This window comes from Mytilus edulis, chromosome 11 (genome assembly GCF_963676685.1).
Source record: "Mytilus edulis chromosome 11, xbMytEdul2.2, whole genome shotgun sequence".
NCBI classification, from domain to species: domain Eukaryota; kingdom Metazoa; phylum Mollusca; class Bivalvia; order Mytilida; family Mytilidae; genus Mytilus; species Mytilus edulis.
In genome coordinates this window covers 82,775,384-82,785,021 of record NC_092354.1, presented here as the reverse complement: position 1 = coordinate 82,785,021, position 9,638 = coordinate 82,775,384, and the positions used below count along the sequence as shown (strand labels likewise).

The following is a 9,638-nucleotide window of genomic DNA, read 5'->3' as shown; positions in this document are numbered from 1 at the left end:
AGCATCAAAACCTATTAATCTTCGTTTACAAAATTGTCACGTAATTAGACAATGAAAAATTGTTTATATATTCCATATCTCGTGTGCTATGCCAATGTTTGTGATAATGTAGTAGATTTAGTTAATGTAAACATGTATTAAAGATAGTTTTTTAACTCAAGACTTTGGTTACCGCAAATTGTTTTAAATCTTTATCAAATTCTTTGGTTCAAACGTTTACTTAAGTAGAACATGCATTGAATTTGTTAAATGTAACTAAATATATATTAAAATTCACTTATGATGACAATAAGATAGATTGATATATAGATATATAGATAGTTTATTCTCATAAAACTATGCCGGTACAAAGGTTACAAAAAAATGTACAGATAAAATAAAAATGCATCAAAAATGCATACAATTTCGGATGAGAATATATATATATATTTATACAGTAAAATGTAAAAGTTAAAATTGTATAAAGAAATACTTTTTGTGTTGAGTATGATAATTAAATTATGGTTTTTAAGAAGGAGTGAGCTTACTATAAATACATTGTATAAAAGTGCAGAGGGTTCTTAGTGTCTTTGGTGTTTTTGAATTAAACTGTGTGCTTAATTTGATAATGTTATATTTGGGTATTAGACTTGTCAAAATAAACAAGTCGTCAATACTGTTAGATTTAAAAAAAAACTACTTCCATTGATCCTACAAAAACAGACGCGAACAATAACAACTTGTAAGGTTCAAATGTGTTTTATGAATTTATTTCAATCTTAATCATCAATTTCTTCGTCTGTTGAAACCTTTAAGATTTTTCTAAATACAGTTTTGTTTATATAAAGGGACTTAACACCTCTACTAATCGTGTATAAAATAAGCCCCGCCACCCTTCTATCCTTATATATAATATAAAGGGACGTAACACCACTACTAGCCGTGTATGAAATAAGCCCCGCCTCCCTACCCAATATGAAATATATACGGTTTCCACGCGGACGCTATTAACCAATCATATTCCTAGAAATGTATAGGAGGTAAGATAATACGCCATCTCCCTATTTCTTTTTGAAAATCCTGGATATCCAATATATTTTTACTGTTCTCGTATTGCTTTAAGACGTGGCACGGTACTTATCAATCCCAAACTAATTTGTTGGGTTTTGATGTTGTGTTTGTTGTTGTCATCGATTTTTTTTCAAATGTTTGAACGTTTGTAGTTGTAAATCGTATTTTTTCTGTTGTATTATTGCATTGTATTAGGGGATAACTACTCATCCAGTTCATTTGGTAGATTTAATTTTGGATCAACGAAATTTACACTATAATTTTGGTTTGCAGTTTGATCGGAAGAAACAACCACAAAGCTAGATAATACAACTAATTTTATAATTACTACTTCAATTAAATATTAATTTGTATTATTATTTTCACTGTAATTAATAAAAGTTATATGAGTCATACAAATCTAATCTTGAATTTCATCCAAATTCTCTTAATTTTTGGAACACGTTTTAGAAATTTATATGTGACGTCACTTTGGGCGTTGCATTGACTATGGATAACAGGGCTGTGATGTTGTAATTTATTCGTTTTTTTTTATTCTATAGCTATTCACCACTTCAGTTTAATCATGTATATAAAATTTAATGTTTGCAAAACTATGTATTATTCTTGATAATAATGATGTCTTGTCCCAGGCGGATAACCCTGGCCTCACAACTTTTTGGAACTTTTGGTCCTCGGCGATCTTCAACTTGGTAGTTGTTATGGCTTTCAAACTTTTGTACATCTTAGCATAGTTTTGTATGGACGTAGAGCGCGTCTGGTGTATTCGGTGTTGTGTCTCTGTTGTGACGTAGTTCTCTTATAATTGATACGTTTCCCTCAGTTTTAGTTTGTAACCCGGATCTGTTTTTTTCTTTATCGATTTATGAATTTTGAACAGCGGTATACTACTGTTGCCTTTATTTATCCATAAAATATCATCATTGTGTGTGTGATATCGGAAATATACAAATTATATATGATTGATGATAACTTATTTTCATCTATAAGCAGCCTGCACCAATATGAAATCATTCGATATTTAATGCTTATTTTCAATGGATATCGTCCAGTTTCACCGAACACAAACATGCTTGGGGTAGATCTCTTTAGGTGTAGTAAATCCTTATGAATTTAAGGTGAACTTGTTCAATAAAATATTTTTTTTCCAAATTCCCATACTTAAGATCCGCATAAAAGAATTTGGTTTCACCAGTTTGTTGAATAAATCTAATTGGCATTCAATTGATAAATAACACTGCCTACCTTTTTAAATAACGTTGTTTATTGCTTTTTTTGATAGTCTTATCTTTGCTTTATTGAAGTATCAAGATCTGGTTAACAATCGTCCAAGGTAGTTGAATTTTTGTTAAAGCTCATACCTTTGTTAATTGTATTTTTGTATTGCACAACGCCATTTTTCCTATACCGTTTATAATGTCTAAGTGGATGTGAACTGATTGACTTTTATTTATGTGTTATTGGCTTCTAACAAACTATTGGTAACTTAGAGTAATCTCAGATCGATATATTGTGTCTTAAGTGAAAAGTATTATATTTGTTCGTTGCTTTCTATCGATTTGAAGAGTCAAGTCCTTTGCAAAAGAGGGACGAAAGATACCAAAGGGACAGTCAAACTCATAAATCCAAAACAAACTGACAACGCCATGGCTAAAATGAAAAAGACAAACAGAAAAACAATAGTACACATGACACAACATAGAAAACTAAAGAATAAACAACACGAACCCCACCAAAAACTAGGGGTGATCTCAGGTGCTCCGGAAGGGTAAGCGGATCCTGCTCCACATGTGGCACTGTTTCTGTTGTGTGCTGCAATACCATTGTCTCAGGTAAAAGGGAGTGTTTGGCACCCACAGTCTTGTTCAACCCCGTCATCTTATGTATCCAGGTCCTTGTAATTAAATGGTTGTCCTTGCATTGGCTTTCAAATAGTTGTCACTTGAAGAATGTGAATCTAGAAAAGTTCCCCTCATTATAAGGTGTTGTATTTATTTTATTGATGTTTGAAACGTATGATTTATTTATTTTTTGGTTGATGTTTTGAACATAAATCATTTTGTTTGTATGCTGTTTAAGATTGTTTTGAATTTTAGTCTTTTTTTGGTCTTAAATAGCTTGATATGTGTCATGCTGGTTTTAATTATAGAAGGTTGTACGATCACTTATAGATCCTACGTTTTTTTTTCTAGCTGTTAGTTGAAATAATGAATTATTAATGATACTATCTAGATACGTGAATTGTATTCAACCTTACAATAGCATGAATATTTTTGGCGCGGTTATATCTTAACTTATCAGATAATATAATCCTATTTAAATGCCATCTTTTTGGATTTGGTAAACGAACAATTGAGGAAACTAGATGAGATCAGTGAATGTAAAAAAAAAATTCAGAAATAAATTCGAAAAGGGAATAACAGATCTTCCCATTACCCAAAACACACACTGATACTGAGTTGATAATTACCTCTGATATCTACCAATTGCTAGTAAAAAGATAAATACTCTATAACTTTCGTGCGTTTAATGCGTCCGATGCTGTTTTCTATATTTACCTTCATCGAGAACGCAGCTCTTGTGAATTCGTTTATACCATACAAATCAATATCAACAGAAACATACGCAAATTTATAATTAAGAAGATATGTACACTTCAAGACATGGTAAACGTTTACTACTATGAATGCCAAACCCGCAAATCAAATCCACCATTTAACATGTAGTGAGACTATATACGAAGTCTGCTAGGTAGAGATTAAAATTCAAGTCACATCTAGTAGTACATGCAACTGTCAAAAAACGAGTTACATAACAGATCAGAAATTAGTGGACATATTGATATATAATACTAGACAAAAACGACTATAACGATCTAAATAAAAAGATATTGTTAATACGCATTTTCACTAATATCAGTTGGTATTATTCATAACCCTTCTGGAGTAATCTTGGGGACAAACATGTGCCTCTGTTATGTGAATTGTAATGTTGAAAATTCTTGATAAGTTAATCCTGAGTATTTAAAACAACTGGAAGTTTTGTAAACAGCCAATTTAAACATATGATCTATTAATTATATTCCATATCAAGGAGCTTTTGACTACTGGTCAGTCGATATCCTTATGGAGGAAACATTTAAAATTATTATACCTTACATATATTTCTAACAATTCTATTGGTTTAAAAGTTATCACGTGACATGGAATAATTCAGTTAATTTCCATTTCATTGCAAGGAAAAACGAATAACCCTAAAAATTTAGAGTATCGGCCTATATAGCTAGTGGGTGCTAATTTTTTTTAAACAGAGGAGCTGGCTAATTATTTTGAACGCCAGACGTGTGTTACGGAATAGATGAATCAATGATAGAACAGTTTAAAGGTCAAACACGTGTTACGTTGTTTTCTAGGCTTAAACACGCGGGTTCCTAGTTGTTATATACATGTTATATGTTATAATTTATATGACGTATTTCATCACATATGTAAAAACAATTTAGAATACTTAATTTAATAGTTCAATTAAACTTTGACCTAGCGGTTGTTTAACAGACACGTTTTTCGTAGTTATTGTAATACATTGCTGTTAGCAGAAAGAAGATACAGATAATGCAAAGTAGAAAAAAATTAAAATTACCAAAATACTGAACTCCGAGGAAAATTGAAAATGGAACCCCTTATCAAATGGCAAAATAAAACATACAGGTGTATTACATTCGTGTGATATGTTTTTTTTTGCCATTTGATAAGGGGTTCCATTTTCAATTTTCCTCGGAGTTCAGTATTTTGGTAATTTTACTTTTTTTTCTACTTTGCATTATCTGTATCTTCTTTCTGCTAACAGCAATGTATTACAATAACTACGAAAAACGTGTCTGTTAAACAACCGCTAGGTCAAAGTTTAATTGAACTATTAAATTAAGTATTCTAAATTGTTTTTACATATGTGATGAAATACGTCATATAAATTATAACAAAGCATGACATGACATAAATCACTCATACTGTTAACCTCGTTATGAATATTTTTCAATTGAACGATCATTATTCATGGATGCACGTCTCATTTGCATAAACGTGAAATGTTAGTGATTTAATCCTCTATTGTCAAAAAAACTTTTGATAGACAGATGTAAAATGTAATCTTGACTTAATGTATTTAAGTGAATTTGAACAATAGTAGAGTACGGCTTTAACTGAACTATATTGTGGTCTAGTGATTTTTTTTGTACATAAATAAGGTCATTAGTTTTTTCGTTTGAATTGTTTAACATTGTCATTTCGGGGCCTTCTACAGCTGTCTATCCAATATGGGCTTTGCTCATTTTTGGAGGCCGTACGGTGACCTATAGTTGTTAATTTCAATGTCATTTGATCTCGTATGGAGAGTTGTCCCATTGGCAATCATACCACATCTTCTTTTTTTTAATTATCCTAGCAAAATCTAATAAACTGATAAACTGAAAAAAAATCCTACCAATATTTAAATACAGAAATAAGGATCGACCAATATAAAGAGTTCCATATAGTCCTAGATATGACAATCTATGATGGAGAAGTACCAATAACACAGAAAGTTGAAATGGAAGCGTTTGTAATCCAGGATACTGAAGTTGCGTCCTGGGTTGGGGGTGGGGGTAATTCAGAGTGGCATAATTGGTCATATCCCATATCCCAGGTTGGAGAGAGTGGTTGTCGTGTGTAGTTAATTTCATATTTATTTGTCGTTTATGATTTTGTTCATGAATTTAGTTTTCTCAATTTCATTTTTTTTTAAATAATTTGTCATTTCGGCGCTTTTATAACCAACTATGCGGTATAGGTTTTGTCCATAGCTAAAGTGAATGGAACATTAATTATGGTTTTCTAAGGGCAATATTTGCACATCATGATCAATTATTCTAGAAATGTTAAAGTGATTTAAATAAAGGATGAAGAAACGAGTTTGGGCACACAGACAGCCATGATAGTATAGAGTAGACATGCAGAACAGGATGATACTCTATATACTAACGTTAATCAAATGAAAAAGATCTCGTTGAAAAGCAAATATTATAAAACTCAAAAGGCCTCTCATATTACAATCAATTCAAACGGAAAACATTGATTAGTTTAAATATATTTATTTATAGTGGATTGGGAAACAAGTTTTGCAACTTATATTAATCCCTTTCCACTTTGCGGGTGCGAGTGCTGCCTTGTAGCGGCATTAGCCTACTCTTTTTCGAAATCGACAAGGGTGTCTTTAACGTGCAAGAGATATGGCTCTCTCTTAACACGGGTCAGCCATTTATCGTCCCCTTCCGACGGACTATCATCGTTTCCTCAAGACCATACTCGCAGATGGTGTCAAGGGAGAGCCGAAAATTGAGTTCCTGAAATTTTCATCCCAAACGGGAATCGAACCAGGAACCTTTGTGTAAGTAGTCCGATGCACTAACCAATACACCACGGCTCTCTAACATTGATTAGTTGATTACCATGTACTTTGCATCAAACAATGGCGGTATACGGACACGTCATTTTTCTGTCTCTGATTTCAGCTGAAAACAGGTTAGATAAGTACTTTTATTTTTTCTTCAGTATAAAGTAAAATACGTCGACAAGAATTAATGAATTTTCATTTGATTCCAGTTTACTTTTTTGTATATTATAAACAAATAGTGATAAAGGTTATCTATAAAGTGAACAGAAAACGCGAAACATATCAAAAGTTCACAACAATCTCACAAATAGATAATTATGTCTTCACATTGTAGATATCATTATATATTGAAAATAATATACGGAGCACATCAACATAATAGATTGTTCTTTATATAATATGTAATTGTATATTGACGGCATTTTGTTTACAATGTTATTACTCGATTCATTTCACTTGACTGGGCGGAGTTTAACCGGTTCGCTCATAATAAACCAGTCCATCTATAGATAGGTGTTTTAGGATAAACTCATCTATGAAGTGTCCAGTCATTCTTTTGTAAATTTCTTTGTTGACACTGATTAGAAATCAGTAATAATTATAACGGCAATCATTCAAATCACACACATCTTCAAGTAGACTGTCCTTATGCAAATTAAAACGTAATCTCCGCCCGATCAGTTGAAATAACATTGGTAATATTACTAAAGAAAGCCTAAACATGATAGACATTCTCATAAATAAGAACTTGCTTAACATCAAACCTATAAATCACATCAAGTCACTATATATGAAAATGACACACAGTAATTAACGCGGGACAGAAAAACAAGCTTATAAAAAAATTAAGAAAAATATCAAACTCCAAAAAAAATAAAAAAGTGAAAAGTAAAAAAAATAAGTTCTACGGAACACAGTGTCTCACCTACGTTTGGTGTTGTCTATATTTTCAGAGTGATATGTAGTGACGGAATGAAGGATTGCCATGTCTCGCTTTCGCTACAAGACTTGCAGGTTAAAAAAAAGAGGAAACAAATTATTAAACATTTTCCTCTAAATACTATCTTTTGATTGTAAAAAAGCTTTTGTCCAAGTTTTGTAAAAATCCAAAATAGCTTTTGATCATAAACAATCTTAAATAGTACAAACCCATGATAGTTTAAGAAAGTTAGTATCGTTTGAAACTGCAACCCAAGAGTGACTGAAATGTTAACTGGCATAAAAACTAAGTCCATTTACAAGTTAAATACGGATAAACATGACTTTTTTTTACAAGATTTACTTCTTGAAACTATCTTATGATCATGAAGAAGCTTCTGTCCAAGTTGTAACAATCAATGATAGTTTAAGAAATTTATAAAAATTTCAAAATATTTAACCACAGTGTGAATATTTGTGGAAGACGCCACCGCCGCCGACGGCTGAATGTATGATTGCTTTAGCAAAAAAAGTCGGAGGTTCGTCAAAAACGACAAAATTAAACATTTGGCTGTATTAACCAACAGAATGCATGTAAATCAACTGTTTTATTCCTATTGTATTTGGTCATTGGTAATAGGCAACGATAGTTTTTTACAAATAAAAAAATGCAAAATTGAGATGGAATATGCACACCTCAGATTAAACAAATGAGCACGACTAATTAAGGAATAACGGTACCGTAATTGACGAGTTGCCACCGTCAATTATCGATTTGACGGTCGCAGATGATGTTTAACTGGCGACGCGTAGCGGAGACAATAAAACGGAAATTTGCGGCCGTCAAATCAATTTTGACGGTGACAACTCTTCAACTACGATACTGTCACTCAGATTATAATGCATTACAGACATACATAATACGTGAAAGCCTGAATGTATAAGTTTGACATACAAAAAATTCCGCGAAACTTCATGAATGATTTTCTAACAAACTGGAGGTTATAACGTTACCTCTACGATTCAAATTCGGGTATAATTACATTAAAACGTCGAATTCGAGGTAGGTGTTGTTTTATTTTCGAGTATATGGTAGTAATCGAACATTTGTTGATCCAATTAATTTAAAATGGTTGGTTCCGCCTTAGTTACGCCCGATCAACTGTTGATTTGACGGTAATTTTTAGCAGATGAAAAAAAATTATGACATACTTATTGCATTAAAATTCACTTTCTATAAAACTTAAAACTTAAAACAACAAATATTTTATTTGTATTGATTACTCATCATTATTTGATTGACGGTTGTTTGTTGTTAAAATGCAAAGTGTGATTGTCGAATCAATCATTTTTATGTCCACAAACTTTCATTATCAATTATGATTTAATTGTTTTATGATTTGAATTATAATTGTTTTTAAATATAGACAGGAGATATGTCATTTTCTGATTTTTACTGCCGCCCTCTACCACTTTAGACCGGACATTTTTGATTGATTGTCCCCTTTCATGTTATGTTTTCCGGGTGGTTTCATATTTCCGCCTATCCAATAATTCAAATTTCCTTTTGTCAATTAAAATTTCAATCTGGTATTAGCAATTTTCATATTGCAAAATTTAGTATTATCAATTACAATCCATATGTTGTATTATCGATTATAAATTAAATATTGTATTATCAACTATTATTAAAATCCTGTATTACAAAGAATGATTCAAATCTCGTATATCAACTATATTTCCAAAATATGTATCATCAATTACAATTCAAATCTGTGTTATTAATTTTTTTTGAAATCTTGCATTATCAAATATTATCAAATTCTGTATTATCAATTAAAATTCCAAACTGTGTTATCAATTATAATTTCGATGTTGTATAATTAATAATTATTCAAATCTTGTATTATCAATTATGATTCAAATCTGTATTATCAATTATGATTCAAATCTTGTTTGTATCATCGTGGAAAAGGTGGAATTAAATTTTGTGTTTCCTTATTTGTACATCCAGTAGATAGATTTAAGACGATGTGAGACAACCCTCAATCCAAGTCACAATTTGTAAAAGTAATCCATTATAGGTCACAGTAGGTCCTTAACGTTAAGTTTTGGCTCACACCGAACAGCAAGCTATAAAGGGCTCCAAAAATTACTAGTGTAATACCATTTAGAAGGAAAAAACTGGTATAATCTATAAAAAAACGAGAAACGAGAAAAAACTTTTGAACGACACCAACACA

At 31.4% G+C, this 9,638-nt stretch overlaps 1 protein-coding gene across 1 annotated transcript in view; it reads right to left on the bottom strand.

Moving 5' to 3' along the window:
- The window catches only part of LOC139496439 (uncharacterized), a 233,627-nt gene that overhangs the window by 56,613 nt on the left and 167,376 nt on the right, over window positions 1-9,638 (bottom strand). The gene's annotated exons all lie outside the window — the stretch shown is intronic.